This window comes from Tursiops truncatus, chromosome 5 (assembly GCF_011762595.2).
Source record: "Tursiops truncatus isolate mTurTru1 chromosome 5, mTurTru1.mat.Y, whole genome shotgun sequence".
Classification (NCBI taxonomy): domain Eukaryota; kingdom Metazoa; phylum Chordata; class Mammalia; order Artiodactyla; family Delphinidae; genus Tursiops; species Tursiops truncatus.
In genome coordinates, this window is record NC_047038.1 from 107,517,039 (window position 1) to 107,538,005 (window position 20,967).

Here is a 20,967-nt window from a genome sequence, read left to right on the forward strand (position 1 = left end):
CTACTAGTAAGTCTTCTCAGAAAGACTTGACTTTTTGCCCACAAGGCGCTTATAAATTCCGTGAAAGCAAAGTCTACATTTTGTTCATTGCTATATCCCCAATGCCTAACACGGTACATGTCACACAGCAGGCCTGTAAGAAATCTTTGTTGAGTGAATTAACTAATGAGTAAGTGAATTAACAAGTAAAAGGGAGGAAGGTGGACTGTGCCAAAAATTTAAACCCACTTTTACTGTCACTTCCATGATGTTTAAAAAAACACAACATATCTCTAAAACATAAACAGGACATGGTCATCTTTTAAAAGTTCCTTTTCGGAGCTTCTCATCCAAAAGCACATCAAATAGCATTAAGACCTTTCCCCAGAGGCGAGAGGCTTTCAAAGCAGGTTTCTTTTTTGATTACTTTTATGGGAAAATTAGAATCTATCAAGATAATTCTTGTAATGTGTTGCTAACATCCTTTGTTCTTTGTTAAGGACAGGGTGATAAAGGGAGGTTATTCTGAGAATTTCTAAGAAAGAAAACATTTTGCCTTGGTAATTTTAGTCAATCTTATTGGCAATAAAGTATTTAACATGTGTTTCCAGCCTTGAAGCTGCTAACCTTTTTATAGCTTAATCATCACAATATCAAATAAAAAAAAAGATTTGAACTGCAAAACTTCATTGCATTTACTTTTCATCCTGCTATATCGATATACAGAGAGAGTAATACACACTACCCTGACCTTCCTGGGAAACCAAGTGCTCTTAAGATAAATGCAAAAAGAGTGAGGGCAGTGAGGACTTCCACACTGCCAAACCTGCAGAACAAAAGCTGCATTAAGATGAAGGCTCCCAGGACCGTTTTCCAAGGCAAGGTGCGGTCAGGCTGAGCCAGCTTCTGTGGGTTAGCTCCGCACCGTAGCTTTTCTCCACACCATGGAAGGAGAGAAAGGCCACGCAGCCAGACATTGCAACTACCACACAGCCCATAACCCTTAAGGAAACCTGTTTCCAGGCACAAAGCACTCTAAACAACCTCATGGAGTCTGAGGCCTCTGTCTGTCAGGGAGAGGCCACATTTCAGGTCCCTATCTTCACATCCCTCCCATTTTATCTGAGTTAAACATTGGCACCTGAGAAGCTCTAAGTGGGGAAAGGAGGAATTAAATGGTGACAAAGCTGGACTGCCTGAGAGGTTAATCAGAATACTTTACCTTACTCCCAAAGAGTGGCAAGCATTGATTACTTTGTTCTGTGGTCACAAGCACTACCCCCTAATTTGGTCAGCCATGTCAGGGAAGCCAGATGGAGGGATGTTCGATGAATAATTAAGGTAAATGAAAAACTGTGTGACACAGTGAAAAATCAATGAGTTTGAAAACCAGAAATCTAATACTCGTTCTGCTCCTAACCAGTTGTAAGAACTTAGACAGGTTACTTGACCTCTCTGTGTCTCACTTTCTTTATCTTCAAAACACGGGGCTATATTAAATGGACAGTGTCCTCCAGTTCCTACATCCTAGAGTTCTACAAAGCCCATCACATCCCTACTGAAAAACCAAGTAGATATTCATGGAACACCATGTGATTGTTACTGAAAGTGCTTTGTGTTCACTGCAACTTGAACCATAACCTTTGCCCTAGAGCATCTATCACATGAGCAATAACTAATCAAAACATTATTGGTAATAAGAACAGTGAACAAGTAGTCAACAAGGACAGTGAAACACGTGGAGTTTCAATAAAACACTGTTTTATTACAGTGGAAGTAATAAATGGGTGCAATCTTGGAAAGGCAATTTTGCATACAGACGAGAAATCTTTTTTTTAAAGCCATGACCGGGCTTCCCAGGTGGCACAGTGGTTAAGAATCCACCTGCCAATGCGGGCAACACGGATTCGAGTCCTGATCCGGGAAGATCCCACATGCCGGGGAGCAACTAAGCCCGTGTGCTACAACTGAGTCTGTGCTCTAGAGCCTGAGAGCCACAACTACTAAAGCCCTCGAGCCTAGAGCCCGTGCTCTGAAACAAGAGAAGCCACTGCAATGAGAAGCCCACACAACCTAATGAAAACCCAATGCAGCCAAAAGTAAATAAATAAATTAATTTTTAAAAAAAGCCATGACCTATGACCCATCTAATTGTAGAAATGTTTTAGTCATTTAAAAATTGGAAGTACAAAGAAGATATACAGATGGCCAAGAAGCACATGAAAAGCTGCTCAACATCACTATTAGAGAAATGCAAATCAAAAATAAGAGTGAGGTATCACCTCACACCATTTAGAATGGGCATCATCAGAAAACCTACAAACAACAAATGCTGGAGAGGGTGTGGAGAAAAGTGAACCCTCTTGTACTGTTGGTAGGAACGTAAGTTGATACAGCCACTATGGAGAACAGTATGGAGGTTCCTTAAAAAACTAAAAATAGGGGCTTCCCTGGTGGCGCAGTGGTTGAGGGTCCGCTTGCCGATGCAGGGGACACGGGTTCGTGCCCCGGTCCGGGAGGATCCCACATGCCATGGAGCAGCTAGGCCCGTGAGTCCTGGCCGCTGGGCCTGCGTGTCCGGAGCCTGTGCTCTGCGGCGGGGGAGGCCACAGCAGTGAGAGGCCCACGTACCGCAAAACAAACAAACAAACAAAAAACAAAAACTAAAAATAGAATTACCATATGATCCAGCAAGCCCACTACTGGGCATATACCCAGAAAAAAACATAATTCAAAAAGACATATGCACCTCAATGTTCATTGCAGCACTATTTACAATAGCCAGGTCAGGAAGCAACCTAAGTGCACATCAACAGATGAATGGATAAAGAAGTTGTGGTACATATATACAATGGAATATGACTCAGCTGTAAAAAGGAACAAAATTGAGTCATTTCTTGAGACGTGGATGGATCTAAAGACTGTCATACAGAGTGAAGTAAGTCAGAAAGAGAAAAACAAATATCGTATATTAACACATGTATGTGGAACCTAGAAAAATGGTACAGATGAACTGGTTTGCAGGGCAGAAGTTGAGACACAGATGTAGAGAACAAACGTATGGACACCAAGGGGGGAAAACCACGGTGGGGTGGGAATGGTGGGGTGATGAATTGGGCGATTGGGATTGACATTTATACACTGATGTGTATAAAATTGATGACTAATAAGAACCGGCAGTATATAAAAACAAACAAACAAAGAAACAACTAATACTAAACTTTCTTTGGGTTATTTGTACGGAAATATGTTAATATAAATGTTTCAGACATTACATGAAATTTCTAAAAATCTTATATGTTCTGGCATAATGTTATAAGTCATAATTCTAGTTATTAAAATGTATATCTTTAAAATGTATATCTCATAAATAACTAAATTTCCTTGTCAATTGCATTATTATGAACTTTCGTCAAATCTTTACCCGTGGTCATTTTTAAGTCTTTTGTCATTTACAGACAATTCTGGGTGTACTCTGATGCTTTTGCAAAAATGTTCCTGTAAAAGGGTTTAATCTTCAAGGAATTCATGGAAAAGACTGACAAGTACATGTTTCTGGTAACTGACTATACTGCTGAACTGAATGAATAAGCATTTTCAGAACTCTAATGGAAAACTGATGAATTCATAAAAGTGCTAACAAAAGATAAAAAATAAATAAATAATGAAAATTGGAAGTAAACAATATGTCCACCATAGACAAGTTAACTCAACAATTAAGTTATTTGAACTCATTAAAATGTTGACTTAGAATAAAATTTAATGACACAGGCAAATGCTTACACTATAATGTGAAGCAAGAAAAGTGGGATACAAAAATTATATACATGGCATGACCATAATTATATATAATATGTATTTATGTCCAATATTGTCATGGGTATATGTATAATATTTATAAATAACACTATTTATAAGGACAGATAACATGTGAATAGTAGTTATCTCCAGGTGTATTTTATTTCCTTCTTTGATGTTTCCATAGTCCAGATTCTCCATTTTAGCATGTAATAACTTTGTAATCAAAGGAATTTTTCGTACATATACAGGACTGAAAAATATAAAACACTGAGGATTTAAGCAATTATGAGCTTATTCTGCTGGATACATGCATTAGGAATTCAGAGAGAGAGGCGTCACTACAAGCTGTGCAGCAGAAGAGATTCCTGGAGGGGGTTCACAAGTAGAATTTAGGTTTATAGACTAGTGCTTAAGAGCACTGATTCTAGAGCTAGATTTCCCAGGTTCAAATCCTAGCCCTGCCACTTACCAATTGTGCGAGTTTAAGCAAGTCACTCAAACTCTCTCAGCCTCAGTTTTCTCATCTATAAGATGGGACTGGTATCAGTTCTTACTTCAAAGAGTTCTTGTGAGGATTAAACAAATTCACATAAGTAAGGGCTTTAGGACAGTGCCTGACACATAGTAAGCATTATATAAGTACTAGCATAATTATCAAAAGGGCATTTTAGACTACATGAGCATAATACATTAGTAGTTCACCCTTTTGCTGAATTCTAACTATGTGTCAGACACACACACAACTCACACTTTGCACTTCTAGGTAGGAAGGACCGTCACTATGCCCAATTTATAGATAAGAAATCTGAGGCACAGAGAGGTTCATGGCCCAAGGCAAGTGGCTGAACCAGTACCTGATCCCAAGCCAATCTGACCCCAGTGCCCATGCTCTTAACCATGGCACCGTCCTGTAGGGAGCAGTAAACAAGCTTACCTCGAGCAGACAGATGACTACTTCGAAAGATCACAGGAACTACCATCAACAGAGGGCGTGCAACCGGAAAATGAAGCCAGACAGGGAGTCAAGCTCTATTGCATTGGGCAACTGGGAGAAAGATTCCTGAGCAAAGTGGTTACAGGACAAAAGAGGGATGTAAGGAAATTAGTGCGGCAGATAAACAGGGAATGAAGCACAAGGAGGCTGTTGACAGAGAGAGAGCAGTTATAGACAAAGCAGTGGTGCGCTGGTGAGGGACTGGGCCAGGTGACAGCACAGAGAGACAGCAGAGCTGGCAAATCAAAACAACGCTTTGAAGGGAAAATTAAGAGAACTCAGAAACACAATACTGGAAGCAAAAAAAGAGAGAAACATCATATCTCACAAGCCACTGAGGGCTGGACGAGAAATGTTTCCTTTTATTTTGATTTCTATAAGTTTTGTAAAATGTTTAGTGCATTTACTTACATATTTGTAAAGCATTAAAAAAAAAACCTAACCAACAGTAGCACGATAAAAAGCATCACACAACACTGTACTCTATGCAAGCAACGCTGACTGAAAAGGTGTATTGCAGTAAGTGACAAAAGTGATTAGCAAGAAATCATAGAGCATAACATCTTTTGCATAAAGGAAGTGGCTATTTAGAAAATCAAGATAAAGAGCCCACTAATGGCTAATACTGACAAAGAGCCCAAGTCTGATAACATCTCCCAGCACAAAGACAGGCTGATTTATCCCTTGTTTTAAAGTGGCAGCCAGAGCTTGCCAACAAAAATATGTGATTAATCTAATTAGCTTACTGAACTGAGGAAACAACGTGCCAAAATCATATGTACTCACAGATTGGCCCTTCCAGGACAAAGCAGTGTCACATAAAAGCCTATCCTTCAACTTAAATGTTCACGCTCATTAAAAGGGATGAAGCCAGCAGTACTCAGCTTGTAGGAGCTTAATGAATATTACTGGATGGTGATGACACAGACATGAGCCTCAAAAGAATCAGCTCTCATGGTGGAAAAGAGGAAGGATCACAAAGGACTGCACAAATGTATGTGCTGTGGCAAAAGTCCAATTACCCGCTCAGGCCAGGCAATTGGACCACGTTACACCTGCATTAACATTCCCACTCTCAGCTTAATGCTTTAATAGCCTCATTGACAATGCCTGTCTTCACTTGGGGTTATCAGCAACTACAAGCCACGTCTGTTGAGACTGGCAAAGTCATCCATTTATTCAACAAATATTCTTGGGCCCTTACCATGCACAGGTAATAAAGTGATTATCTCTGTCTAGTCTTTTGCTGCTAAGGCAAGAGAGATTCTAAATACCAGTTTGGTGCACGAAAAACCCTTAAAGGTTAGAGACGAACAGCCTAGAGAATAGAAAAGGGACAACACTAGCTTCATCTAATAGCCTGCAGATCACAAGGGCAGCTGCCTCATTGGTTCCCATTAGGGGGTACATATGTATCCAAAAGGCAAACTTTCTTCTTCGGCGGGGTGTCGTTCAACAGCGTCTCTCTCATAGACTCAGACCCAAGTCACTGTAAGGAAAAATGTGAGTAACTGTTTATTCAAATTGCCTTGCCTCTTCTACCTTCAACATCACCGCTTAGAAGGACCCCTGGTCCAGAGAGCCACAGAAGCTGACACTCCTAGAGCCATGGGTCAGGTGATCTGACCTGAGCAGCTGGGCAGCCTTGCCTGGCGTGGGAAAGCAGGACACACCCGGAAGGCACAGGGGGAGTAGAACAGAGTCGGGCTTACAAGCAGATGGTTGATATTTGGTATTTTCTAGACCTTATTTTTATCCCTAAGATCCTATATAAAACAATGTATCAGTTCACTTCTGAAGTAAAGATAATTTATTATACCCGATTTCACTGCCACAGAGTAATCTGAGTACCCCTGAACTTGAAAAATGAATCACTTTGTATCACCTTATATCAAATCATGAGCATCATTTATATGAAAAGTTTTTCACAGGAAGAGAAAACAAAAATGTTGATTTTACCAAATGTATAATTACTGATAATTAAGTATTTGACAAGCTGAAACTAGATAGAGCTATGGTATAAAAGAGTCAAACTTTAAATTTCAGTAAGAATTTTTTTAAAGGTATTTATAAATACTCTGCTTTGGGAGCATTGTTTTCTCTGAAAAGAGAACCTCCCCAACCCCTTGACTACAGACTAGTCTCTTGTCAGCTACTCAGTCGTCAGCATGTAGCCCTGCAGGACCGACGACGGCAGAAATCCTGCTGCAACAAGGTGGTGGTTGGTAGATTAATAGACAATGTCATTTATGGCAGGGAATCACTAAAAATGACATATACACACATTTTAAATACCTTATTTCATCATGAACCGTAAAAAGGCAAATTTATTTGCCAATATTTTCACACAGGCCAAAGCTATTTCTTCAAGTACAGGTCTACTGATTGAAGTTCAAAGCTGTCTTTCTTGCACAAACCATCCTCATAATGTATAATATATGATTTCCAGTTTGTCTACTTGAAGCTGAGAAAAATCTCAATGTGAATCAATCTAAGTGCAGAATCATTCTATATTTTAAACATCTTCCCAATCTTTTAGTTATCTCTTCCACATCCAATTTGACAGCAATGTCTTACAGCAATTTGCCTTTATTTAGTCTTTGCAAAGAATTCAACTTCAGAGAAACAAACCTTTCTTTTCACACACACACATTTCATCAGATTGTATGCTACTTGATGAAAGTATATAATTACTGTAACAATGCACACAACTCAGCAGTGGGAGGAAAAGTCTGGCCCTCCAGAGCGCCCAGGAATTAGCCAACCAGACAGAGCACTCAGCAGGGTGTGGACAGAAACCAGTGTGTTCTCCAGAGAGAAGAGAAAGAACTGGCAATCCAGGGGCCCACTTAGACTGGTGAAGAGAACTCCTGTTGTATTATAAAAAGAAGCCAGTTGCGCTTTCAAGAGCTAGCTTCTAGCTTAAAACAGTATCTCCAGGCAACCAATGTTATGACTTGTTCAGGGGAGATGTCAGTGAAGTCTCCCTGGGAAGAACTGCTATGTCCTTCTGCGACATCCCTCGTGGGAAAAGTCCTATGGAGTCATTCTTTGTGAGAAAGGAGGTATGTACTGCTATCTATATAGCCTGAGGTTATCTCTGGACTTTAATTTCCATTATTTACACTGGATGATAATCTGTAATAGACAAGCCGGTAGAAAAACGGCTGGCCTTGAGCAGCCCTAGAAAAACTGCTGGCCTTGAGCAGCCTGTTTACAAGAAAACTGACACACAGATTAGCAAACAGTCTCCCACACTGCCCCCCACCTCCACAAAAGACACGACTCCATACCTGTGCAAGACCATTGAAGCTGGCAGCCAGAATGCTGAATCCAGTCCACAGACTGTTTTTTTTTTTATTACTACTGTTTTCATTCGGACGCCTTTAGGTATTTATGCTCCAGTTTACCACAGACTCCAGCACTCCCTATGGTCTCACATCTGCCTCACCCCAGTGGTGCAACAGAGTCCCACCAAAACTCGACCCTACAGAAACTTTGGTTAGTCTCTGGCAACACTAGGCGTGCTCGCAGCGAGAAGGCATTCGCCTCGGCAGAGGCACCCAGCCACGCCAATAAACAGACACCAGGGGGTTCTCTTCCCACGGAGAAACAGAAATGATTGGCAGCTTAAGCAACTGTTCGAAAACCGTAGCCTTTGTAAGAACCATGTGGGAACCTTGCTGAACTGCAGATTCCTGGAGCCCTAACCCTTCAGATTCTGATTCAGTAGGTCTAGGAGTGGAGATCCAGGAATCTGCATTTCAACAAGCACCCAAGGTGATACTGATGTGAGAGGTATAATAATAAAAACATTAGCAACAATCGTAAGTGCTTACCAGGCCCTGCTCCGAGCACTTTACATATAATGGCTTAACCCTTGGAACAACCCTATGAGGTAAATAGTATTCTTATCCCCATTTTACGAATGAGAAAACTGAAGAAGAGAGAGATTAACAAACATGCCTCTGCTTACTCAGCTAGTAAGGGGAAGAGCCAGGATGAGAGGGTCTCTGAGGAACAAGTCTAAAGTCCATGCCGGCTATAGGCCAACAGTTCTGAGACTTGACACCAAAGGCACAAACCATAAAAGGAAAAATTGACAAACCGAACCTCATCAAAATTAAGCAAACTTTTGCTCTATAGAAGGCTACATGAAGAAGCTTAAAAGACAAACTAAAGACTGGCAAAAAATATCCACAAACCACATATCTGACAAAGGACCAGTGTCTAGAATAGTAAAGAACTCTCAAAAACTCAACAGTAAAAAAACCCAAATAATTCAATTAGAAAATGGGCAAAAGACATGAGCAGACATTTCACCAAAGAGAATATACGAAAGGCAAATAAGCACACGAAAAGATGTTCAACATCATTAGTTATCAGGGAAATACAAATCAAAACCACAAGGATGCATCACTACACACCTATCAGAATAAGCTAAACAGTAACAATGCTAAATGTTGACGAGGACGCAGAGAAACTGGATCATCCATACACTGCTGGTGAGAATGTGAAACGGTGCTGCCACTCTGGAAAATGGTTTGGCAGTTTCTTTGAAAACTACACATGCAATTACCATGCAATCCAGCAACCGACCTACTGGGGATTCGTTTCAGAGAAATGAAACTCCCGTTCACACAAAAACTTGTACACAAATGCTCACAGCAGCTTTATCTGTAACAGCCAAAAACTGACATCGGCCCAGATTTCCTTCAATACGCAAATTGGTAAACAAGTTGTGGCCCATCCATACCATGAAGTATCACTCGGCAATAAAAAGGAACAAACTACCGATACCAACAACAACTTGGATAAATGACCAGGGAATTACACTGAGTGAAAAAAGCCAGTTCCAAATGGTTATATACTGCATGATTTCTTCTACATAACATTTTTGAAATGATAAAATTTTATTTATTTATTTATTTTATGGAAATATATTTGATTTACAATGTTGTGCTAATTGCTGTACAGCAAAGTGATTCAGTTATACATATATAGACATTAGTTTTCATATTCTTTTCCATTATGGTTTAATCATAGGATGTTGGTCATAGTTCCCTGTGCTATATAGTAGGACCCTGCTGTTTATCCGTTCTATATATAATAGTTTGCATGTGCTAATCCCAAACTCCCAATCCATCTCTCCCCCATCCCTCCCACCCCCTGGCAACCACAAGTCTGTTCCCTATGTCTGTGAGTCTGTTTCTGTTTCGTACATAGGTTCATTTGTGTCATATTTTAGATTCCACATATAGGTAATATCATATGGTATCTGTCTTTCTCTTTTTGACTTACTTCACTTAGTATGATAGTCTCTAGTCCATCCATGTTGCTGCAAATGACATTATTTCGTTCTTTTTTATGACTGAGTAATATTCCATTGTGTGTGTATATATATATATATATATATATATATATATATATATATATATATATATATATATACCACGTCTTCTTTATCCATTCCTCTGTCAATGGATAGTCAGGTTGCTTCCATGTCTGGCTATTGTAAATAGTGCTGCTATGAACACTGGGGTGCATGTATCTTTTCGGGTTAAAGTTTCCTCCGGATATATGCCTAGGAGTGCGATTGCTGGTTCATATGACAGCTCTATTTTTAGTTTTTTGAGGAAGCTCCATACTGTTCTCCATAGTGGCTGCACCAATTTACATTCCCACCAACAGTGTACAAGCGTTCCCTTTTCTCCACACTCCCTCCAACATTTATTATTTGTAGACTTTTTTTTTTTTTTTTTGGGGTACGCGGGCCTCTCCCACTGTTGTGGCCTCTCCCACTGTTGTGGCCTCTCCCGTTGTGGAGCACAGGCTCCGGACGCGCAGGCTCAGCGGCCATGGCTCACGGGCCCAGCCGCTCCGCGGCATGTGGGATCTTCCCGGACCAGGGCACGAACCCATGTCCCCTGCATCGGCAGGCGGACTCTCAACCATTGCGCCACCAGGGAAGCCCTATTTGTAGACTTTTTGATGATGGTCATTCTGACCGGTGTGAGGTGATACCTCATTGTAGTTTTGATTTGTGTTTCTCTAATAATTAGCGATGTTGAGCATCTTTTCATGTGCCTGTTGGCCATCTGCATGTCTTCTTTGGAGAAATGTCTATTTAGGCCTCCTGCCCATTTTTTGATTGGATTGTTTGGTTTTCTTTCGTTATTGAGTTGTATGAGTTGTTTGTATATTTTGGAAATTAAGCCCTTCTTGGTCACACTGAAATGACAAAATTTTATGAATGGAAGACAAATTAGTTGCCAGGGGTTAGGTATGGGAAGATGGGGGCTGGGAGCACAGGAGAGAAGTGGCATGATTATAAAAGGGCAATAGGAGGGACCCTTGTGGTGTTGGAACTGCTCAGTGTCTTGACTGTGGTGGTAGACCCACAAACCCACTCCAGTGGTAAACTTGAATAGAACTTAATATAGTAATACAGGTACACACAAATGAGTACAAGTAAAACCGGGGATCTGAGGACTGTATCAATGTCAACATCCTGGTTATGATACTATACTTCTGCAAAAATGCTTCCTTTGGGGGAAAATGGGTAAGGCGTACAAGGAACGTCTCTATTATTTCTTACAACAGCATAAGAATTTACAATGATCTCAACAAAATTTCAATTAAAAAGAAAAACTCCATGCTCCCAAGTGTGCAGGTGAAATCAGGCACTGTGTTCTTTCACTAGGAATATAAAAAGGCACTACCTTTCTGGGGAACATCTGGCAATGCTACCAAAAGTGAAAAACATATATATCCTTTGATCCAACAATTCCGTTTTTAGGCTAGTAATTGTAATGAATAATTTATGATGTGTCAAACATTTAGTTACGAGAGTACTTAATTTCAGCAGTGCTTTTTTAATAGTTAAAGACTAGAGACAACTGAACGTGGTACGTCCACAACAGGAGATTCTATCAAGTCAGCAAAATAATCTTTGGGAGTAAAACAGCTGACCTGGAAAGATAGGCAAGATAGATGCAGATGTTCTATGGATATTTACTCAATTCCTGCTATGTGCCAGGCACTGCTGTTGACTGGGAACTCTCACACAACCAACAAGGCATGGTCCCTGAGCTCAACTATACAGTCTGATGGACTGTCCTCTACTGGTAAGTAAACAGTTGACAAAACGCTATACACGTATCTCTGTAGGTGATTACAAATACACACGCACATACATATGCACATATTTTTTATCTATATATAATATAAATTCTGGAAGGATATAGCCAAAATGTCAATAGTGGTGATTTCCGGCAAGTAGGATTGTGTGTATGTGTTTTATTTAATTTTATTTGTTTTGCACATCTATGTATTCTAAATTTCTACAATTAACAAGTTTCACTGGTATTAATTTTATTACTGGGAGGAAAAAGGCTGGTCCCCAGAGAGTGCCTTTTTTTTTCTCTTTTTAGTTTCTTTTGATTTCTAATAAGGCACAATCAGAGTGAAATTTTTCTAAATCCTGATTCAAAGAACTCAAAGACCTCTTCAATTATCAATGTGAATAAAGGCAAATTAACCAAACTGGATTACCTCAGGATAAGAATTGGGCCTATTTGTAAAAGTTGCATTTCCTTACAAATTCAGGTTTGTACGCAATTTCTAGCCCTTGGATTGAGCTGGGGTTTCTATTTCAGGAAGTTTGTACTGTTTGCTTTTGCTAATTTCTTAAAACAATGCAGATTCTTTACAGAAAAATATTTTAAATACAGATGTCCAATAAAATGTAGTATCACTCAACCAGAAAAAAACAACTATTTTAAGCTCCAGATATACTACTTTAAACTAATATCTATGTGTGCATATTTGCTAGTTCATGTGGTTACACTAAGATGGTCTCACACAGCACATACTGCTGTTTAAACTGGGTAGGGTTTTTTTTGCTTAGCAACATATGCCGTTTTAATGATATATTTTAACATTAAATATGTTTATTTAACCAATCTGCTAATGGTTGGATATTTAGTTTGCTTCCAGGTTTCAGAGTTACAAACAGTTGACAATGAACATTCTTTTAACTGAACATTTGAGCATTTCCTTGATTTTGTCCTCCAGCTGAAATCCCAGAAGAGGACATTCTGGCTCAAAGGGTAGGAGCCGGAGGGTATGCTCACCTGAAAGCTATTGATGTAAGTGGGCTCCCAAAGAGCTGTACCAACTTACAACAATCAGTACAGGAAGGAAAGTGATCCAGTTTCTATCAATACATGCTCACTAATGCTGCTGACCAACATGAGAATTAACTTGTTCTTGGATTCTCTAGAATTTCACTTTTGGGGAAAAAAAAAAACATTTTAATAGCAGATCAAAACAGAGGGATTACCTGGCCGCCAGTTAAATTAGAAATTTTACTTTGTCAACTTCACTTTAATTGCAGAATTTTGTCAGACCCACTAAGGCAAACCAAAGATCATCTCTGTAGAACTCTGTATTCAATTCAATGATCTTTATTTAGATAATCACTGTGAATTCTTATCTGACATCCCCAAACCTTTACCCTACAGAGATCAGCCTCCCCACCAAGAACTCCCAGGCTAAGACAGAGGTGGCCATTTCATAGTAACTACCTCATGGGGCAACGTGGGAATAAATGAGATCATGCAGGTTCATGCACCTGCTTAAGGCACAATGCTATTACTGCCCATCACATATTAAATGGTTCAAAAATGTTTACTATTAGTGTTCTATTATAAGTAACTCACCTTCAGCATGACATAATGAGGACTTAAATTCCAGCTATTTCGATCCTCTTTTATTTTTACAGATGAAGAAACTGGGGTTCACAAGGCTAGGTGTAGCACTCAGGCCTCCTTGACGCCAGTCTGATACTCTTTCTCTAAAACTATTTTGTCTGTTGGTAGGTTTTCTCTAGTGAAGGCTACAAACACCTTAATTCACACAATTACACTTAATCAGAGCAATCTGCAATTTGAGATTTAAGTCTACATGTTCAGAATATACTTGGCTTATAGATATCTGCCTGGTTAAATAATAATTCTCTAAAGCAGGTATTTTAAGTTGCAGGCTAAAAGCAAATGGATTTATACCCACCTCAGAAGATGATGACTGATTGATGATAAATCTCTATGCTGATCGAGGGTTTCTGATTACATTAGACAGAGGGCATGAAGACTAATTAAAAATGCTCATACACTCATCACCGCTGATTGCGCAAATCCCACCGCTGAAAGTACAAGTGCAGCACCTTCTCTAAAATGACAGAGGAAACAGATGAATTTCTACTCAGAACTCCCAGAGGCTATCTGTCTTGATTTCAGGGTAAATGGGTTTTCCCTAAAACCCTAAATCACAAACAGAATGACAGTCCAAAAACCCTGGACCAAATTTTACTATTCTGTCTGAGCAGGGGCTGGCCAGGTCTGGTCACATGGCACATGATCAATAAATAATTACAGATCGATTGGTAAATAGGTCTGTGGGCATACTTTAGGGATTTTCAAAACTAATTTTTCTAGACGCCTACATAATTGGAAGTCGTGGTGTGTGTTCCAGTGAGCTAAAGGAACTACATCCTATATGCCACCAAAAACAGCCCTTATATGCACTCCAGACTCTGGTTCCCTCTTATATGCACTCCAGCCCTACAGTGAGGTGCTTGTACTGATCTCTCCCTACCCCTTCGGGGCCACAATTATTACCTGACAGTCAGCAGTATCGCATTCACTCAGGAAAACGTCACCAGGTAAAACACAGACAGGTGCTTTCTAATAACAAGGCAAGATGGGTGGTTCTGGCCTCTGTCTTCTAAGGAACCTCCACCCACCACACATCACAATCGTCAACACATACTGCTGAGCTGAAAGGGAAAGATGGGAGGAGGCTGACAGTCAACCTGCGCTGTCCTACTCCTCAACCCCAACACACACACACACTCCACCCCTATCCAGGAAAGCCACCACCACCAGCCTCCTCTCTGACCTGATTCAGGACTTAGAATCCTTACCTAGCTTCAGGATGTGACGATGGGAGAATCTACCCATTATGCTGCCTGAATGCGCCCAAGTGTTTATTTTTGGTTTGTTTGTTTTCTTTTGTTTTGTTTTCAGCCCTGCTTCATGGCACAGCGTGTGGGATCTTAGTTCCCTGACCAGGGATGGAACCCACGCCCCCCATTGGAAGCATGGAGTCTTAACCCCTGGACCGCCAGGGAAACCCCTGCGCCCGAGTGTTGAAGGAGCATTTACCCATCTTCCTCCAGGAGACGCCTGTGGCCCCTCTGTGTGCCTGCAGCGGGGGCAGCCAGGGGAGTAGGGAAAGGAACAGTACCTGGCCCATGCAACGTGCACAACAGAGGGCATGTTTGGAGAACTGGCTTAAAACTCAAAATCCTGTTGAATGAAGATATCTGTCATACTAGCTTTTGATCCGCTTGATGTATAAAGAATCAGAAAAATGAAAATGGGTTTTAAATTACATAATCTGCATTAATAGCAAGAAAAAGTCTTGAAATTAATGGAAATTCAACACAGCCACCATAAACCCAAGGTGGAAAAGGGAATCAATAATGAGGCTCTGAGCTTGCAAAGTCATCCTAGTTTAAGCAATAAAAGGACAAAAGCCAAAAAGAGACACAGACCAAACAATACCAAAATTATGCAGCTGCTCAACCTCTGCTTTTTGAAAAACAATCAGATACCAGCAGGGAATTAGGCAATGCCACACATCCACAATACTCTATGTTCTTTCCATGTGAATTACCAGCAAGTGAAATTTACGTTTTCTATTTTGTAACTTTCTTATACATTCCTAAATATATTCCTATGCTGTTATATTTTATTTTATTTTTTAATTCTTGCCTTTTTTACTTCACTCCCTTTTTTTTTTTTTTTTTCATTCCCTTTTTGATACATCTCTCACTGGGCCCTGGTGATCCAGATTCTGGCCCAAGCTCTGTCCCTGTAGATATCAATGTAATTTATATAAGTATCACTGGGCCTCTGTTTTTCCATTAATGTATTCAACAAATTCTACCCTGCACCAGGTTCAGTGCGAAGTACGAGGCATACAACACGGAACAAAGAACACGGGCCCTGTTCTTAAGGAGCTCAGAGTCTTTAAAGACGAGGCTTAGCTATGAAATCAACAATCCGTTTAAGTTCTCACGGTTTTGTCCTTACTCTTCTCCCTCTTTCTTCTGATTCTCAAGGAACTAACTTCAACTTTTTCATTCCACTATTAATCACCTTTAATGCTTCCACAACAGTCAGTGCCACACAAAAATTTTATGCTCTAACACGGGGATTTAGCCAGACTGGTTCACAAGGCAAGAAGGAGGAAACTGGAGAAGAGGGATTCTATAAAAATCAAGGCCTCAAAAAAATGTAGAGCAGCTAGCTCTGTTTTAGATGAACACAGAATGTGAGTAAAGGTAACAGGGGGAAAACAAGCAGCAAGAGAAGCAGAGAAAGCATAACTGGCTCCTCCTCAGAAAATGGAACCTGACCCCCTGAAAGTCTGGTCACTGGGTTATTCAATCCTGATTGCTTAATGAAAGTGTACAAATCAGCAGATATTATGCCTGAGCGTTCCAAATGTCCCTAATTATGACCAAGTAGGTGAAGGCCTTAAAAAAATCACACTTCACCTTATTGGAAGGGTTTCTGGCACATCAGTAATTAAAACACCTCAGTTCCCAACTACATTAGAAACATGATAATTATCTTCATACGAAATTTGCTTTTACAACACTTGAAATGCTTCAAATCCTAGCATGACAACGGAATATAAACAAAAAGACGGCAGATTAATAAGGCTTCTGTCCATGACTGTGTAGCTGCAGCTCAAAGTTAAGAGCTCCCCCCTTTGGGAAAAACGAGCATTAACAGTCCCCAGAAGAAAACGCATGATTATCATGATTATCATTATAATAATATTAGCAGCACCTAAATTTTCTTGAGTCATTACTGTGTGCCACGCCTGTACTAAGTGCTTTGTTACATGCCCCGAGCTCAGAGAGACTGAGTAACTTGCCAAAGGTCACCCAGCCAGGACGTGTCAGACTAGGGAACTGAACCCAGATCTGCCTGGCTCCAAAATTCATACCATTCATCACTATGCTGCCACCAAAGAGGTAACGTCAAAGGAAGGGAGGGGGCAGGAAAGAGAAGGAGCTGGCAAAGCACAGTTTACAAGATTAAAAATCATTAGAGCCATAGAAGCTGAATGCTGAACCACTAGAGAAGCCCAAACAGAATTCCAAAGAATTCCCCAAACAGGTATCAGAAAACCCACCTTCTTGCCCAAGGCTAGTAAAATTTGAACAAAGAGAAATGGTGAGGCCGTGGCATGAGGAAAAAGTGATTCATCAAGAGAGTCCCTCCCTGGAACTTGTTTGGTGGTCCAGTGGATAAGACACTGCGCTCCCAATGCAGGGGGCCTGGGTTCGATCCCTGGTTGGAGAATTAGATCCCACATACCACAGCTAAGAAGCCCGCATGCCACAACTAAGAGTCTGCATAATACAACTAAGAGCCGGCACAGCCAAAAATAAATAAATATTTTTTTAAAAAAATTAGCACTGCATTTATTTAAAAAAAAAAGAGGGTCCCTCCCTGAGGACAGGCAGTGGAGACAAGTTGTCCAGGACCATATGCCTACTGTGTGCCAGTCGCCAAGCTACTGCCCTGGTTATGGTCTCTAGGCTCCATGTGCTAGAGAGAAATGACAAATCCCTAAATGAGGACGAGAACCTGTACACAGACCCTGTGAAGGGGAAACGAGCAGGACTGATGGGATCTTCTCCTGGAACATTTGCCTCCAGGGTTGCTAACTCAGATGAAGACTGCTCAGTGTGAGAGCCCTTCCAACACAGCCCCTAGCTCAGCTGTGTTATAGCGAGAACAGTACCACCGTCAAAAGACTGAGTTTGAACTATTTCCTTTCAATAACAGAAAACTCACAATCTTTCTTAGAAGCTCTTCTCCTTGCAAGGGGAAAATGAGAAGCTATCCTGGTTATCAGGCACTAGGAAAAAACTCACGGCCCCAGCCCCTCCGAGAATAAGAAAGGGCCAGCACTATTCACCGAGTTTCAACACGGCCTTGCCTTATTTTTGAAGAACTCAAAAGTAAACTCCACGGCCTAGTGGAGTCAAATTAATCTAGCTTCAGATCCCAGCGCTGCTGCCAACTAAGTCGTTAACTTTAAGCACAGTACTTAACCTCTTTTGGCCCCAATTTCCTCAGTTTCAAAACAGGGATAATAACCTCCATCTTACTGGTATCTTGTGGGCATTACGTGAGGGTGGACTTTTCACCCCAATGGGGTGCTTGCCCTGCCCACAGCCCCTTCTAAAGGAAATTGGTAATATTGCCAATCAATGTTTGAGGGCAGCACTTGGCAATGATTTTCTGTACACGCACGCGCGCACACACACACACACACACACACACACACACACACATACCGTCAACCCGCTAATCATATGGAACAGAATCTGAGAATCTGACAGAATCTGAGAATCTGACAGGGGTGGGAACCTGATCTAAAAGCAACTAATCCCTAGGCTGTCCATCAACCATGGTTTAATCTCAGAGGTGATGGCTAATTAGTTCAGCCACTCAAAATCTACTGGAGGGTTGAATTAGAAAGTAAAGCTAGTGGTCAGCACAGAGTGAAGCCCATAGGCCCCAAAACAGAACAGCAACTTGGAGAGTAGCAGGGTTAACAGTGAGGTCGATGCCCAGAACGACACTCCACAGCCCCTCAGCTGAGGCTCCCAGAACCAGTGGGGATCCAAACACCTTCTAATTCCAGCCTCCAGGTTTCCAATTCCCTGCCCTTCCTGAAGCCGGGCTGTTCCCTTTTCCTAGGATCTAACAAAAAACTTCCTATGACCTGAGGTCCCTTGGAAGCAGAGGTTAACAGGTAAGGAACCTCCATCCATCTGTGAGAGAGGCAGAGGGCAGAGAATCATTCACCAGACTTTTTTGTAGGACCTCGCTGAACAGACTGGGAGACAGGACACGATCCAACTGGCAAAGAAAGGCTCAAGATGCCTTTCAGAGATCCAGGCTAGCCAAGAAAACAACCCAGGGGAGGGGATCCCCGTTATGATAGGTATTTGATCTCTTCAAGAAGTTCCTTGAAGGGAAAGACCAAGTCACGTTCCAAAGCCCTAGTACCTTTGCCACCACTGAGAGCCTCCTCTGAGGGGGAAAATAATGCTCTAACCCTTCTTGAGATTGAAATGAAGACCAATGTTGCTGGTTTTCTCTTTGGGGTAAATTTTCATTAGGAATGAAAAAAAAAAAAAAAACCAAAGTAGTCTATCCAAGCCCCCTCAAAACAAAAAACAAAACAAAATAAAAAAACCTTAAGGCAAAGCCTCCCTCCTCTCCCCACACAAATACATAACTTAGAAAATGACAGTCAAAATAACCAGCCGCATCAATCACGCAGGAGCCACTACAGAAGCCTTTCCCAACACCCACCTCCTCCAGCCTGGCCTCCAATCCCATGCCAGCCCTTCTGGAGCAGCTGTGGGGTCCCATTCCATTTATCATTTATTTTATTATCTGGCTTGCAAGCCAATTTGTTCCACTTCGTGTTTCTGGTTTAAATATGTGAGTTGTATATTTCAACAGCATGAACAAAGGGCTTCGGGGACACCCTTGATGTACATTTCACAGCTACCTGCTTCAGTGCCTCTCTCCAATCTGCATGTAACATAGCAAATTTGTTTGCTATATATTTAAAAGAGGCAGCAGACAAGCACTTCTGCACAAATCTAACCTGGGGAGGGAGACAGGGGTATACTAACAGGCCAAGGTGTAATTTACCTAGATTTACTTTTCCTCAGACCACTACTCAGCTGAGCTTGAAAATTGTTGTTCCTGTTAGCTTTTCTTTCAGCCGCCAAATGAAAAAGGCTCAAAGCAGCTGCTGTTCTGACAAAGTATTGACTTCTCACGGGTGGGAGTGAACAGAAAAATTCAGCTCTGAAGCCACTGGCCTGCGTCCATCTGGTATGTTATAAGAAATCCCTGAGATAACACTTAGGCTTCTGTTTCGAGCTACACGGTTTTTATTCTATTCTCTCAGTGCACAAGATTCAATGCCTTCCTGGCACTGAGTGGCAATAGCTCAAGGTGATGAGCAGTGAATCACAACAAACTTCACCGAGTGTCTTCTTGCAGCCTATAAATAAAATCAGAATCTGTGAAGCTAGCAAACCTTCTGAGGTCTGAACATCCCAAGGTTATTCACTTCTAAACTTCTCTGGGAAGGATAAAAACACAATCAAAAGAAACGTGGTTTATGATGAACAAAATTTCTTAATGTGTGAAAATTCCCATTTTAATTGTCAGGGACGTTATGCTAAAGTATTGCAGACCTTTAACTTCTCACTCCCTGTGTTACCCCCAAAAAGCTCATTTTCCAACAGGGTTTGGAAAGTAATAGAGGTGAGCAGCGAAACACCAGCTGCAAGGAAAAGCTGAGGTTCTGAATTATTTTTATATGATGAAGTTGATGAAATGGGCTGAATAGATCTAATGCCTCATTATGCCACAAAGAAATTTCAAAACACTTATGCAACAAATGGCACATAACTTTTTAGGAATTTGGGTAACTTTAAGTGGGGATTTTCAATTTGTTGAGAGTATCTGCCTAGGCCCTCTTCTCTGCCCCCAACACCTACAGTTCAAGGGTGGGAACTGCAGCCATTCTGGTGTTACATGAGCCAGCTGCCCTGTCTCCCACCTTTGCTGACTAGACTGAGCCCATCAAATTTTCTCCCCTAGAAATTTAAATCAGGATTGGAAAATGCTAAATGAGTTTCTCCAGTTGCTTCAATCACTGGGACACAAACCCACGAGGTAAAAAGCAGCCCAGTTTGGCTACGCGGAATGAAAACTAGTTCAGTGATAGAAGGAAAGAAAATGAGTGCCGAGCTGACTTTCCAGTTCCTGGTCTGAGGGCAGGCTGAGCCTAAGTCCCTTAAAGATACCAGAATCCTATTGATAAATTTCCCTTTTTATTTAATCTAGTAGAGGTTTCTCTTCATTTCAACCTAGTTCAATCAGGGCTAGGGCTAGAGCAGCATAAGCATGGGATGAAGGTTAAGTAATACTAGAATGATCCTTCAGCAAGAGAAAATAAAATTAAGGTAATCATCAAAATTCCGAATCAGAAAACCGACTTTGATCAAA

General features: G+C 41.0%; 1 protein-coding gene across 17 annotated transcripts in view; it reads right to left on the reverse strand.

The window, feature by feature from the left end:
* The window catches only part of FHIP1A (FHF complex subunit HOOK interacting protein 1A), a 277,537-nt gene that overhangs the window by 140,658 nt on the left and 115,912 nt on the right, over window positions 1-20,967 (reverse strand). For 2 of the 17 annotated variants that reach the window (XM_073805509.1, XM_073805497.1), the window contains exon 3: window positions 13,847-14,005. The exons of 14 other annotated variants lie outside the window; for them this stretch is intronic. The gene's annotated coding sequence lies outside the window, so the exon portion shown is untranslated. Of the gene's footprint in view, window positions 1-13,846; window positions 14,006-14,454; window positions 14,613-20,967 lie in introns of all 17 variants that reach the window. One more of the 17 variants, XM_073805498.1, reaches the window with a different exon arrangement.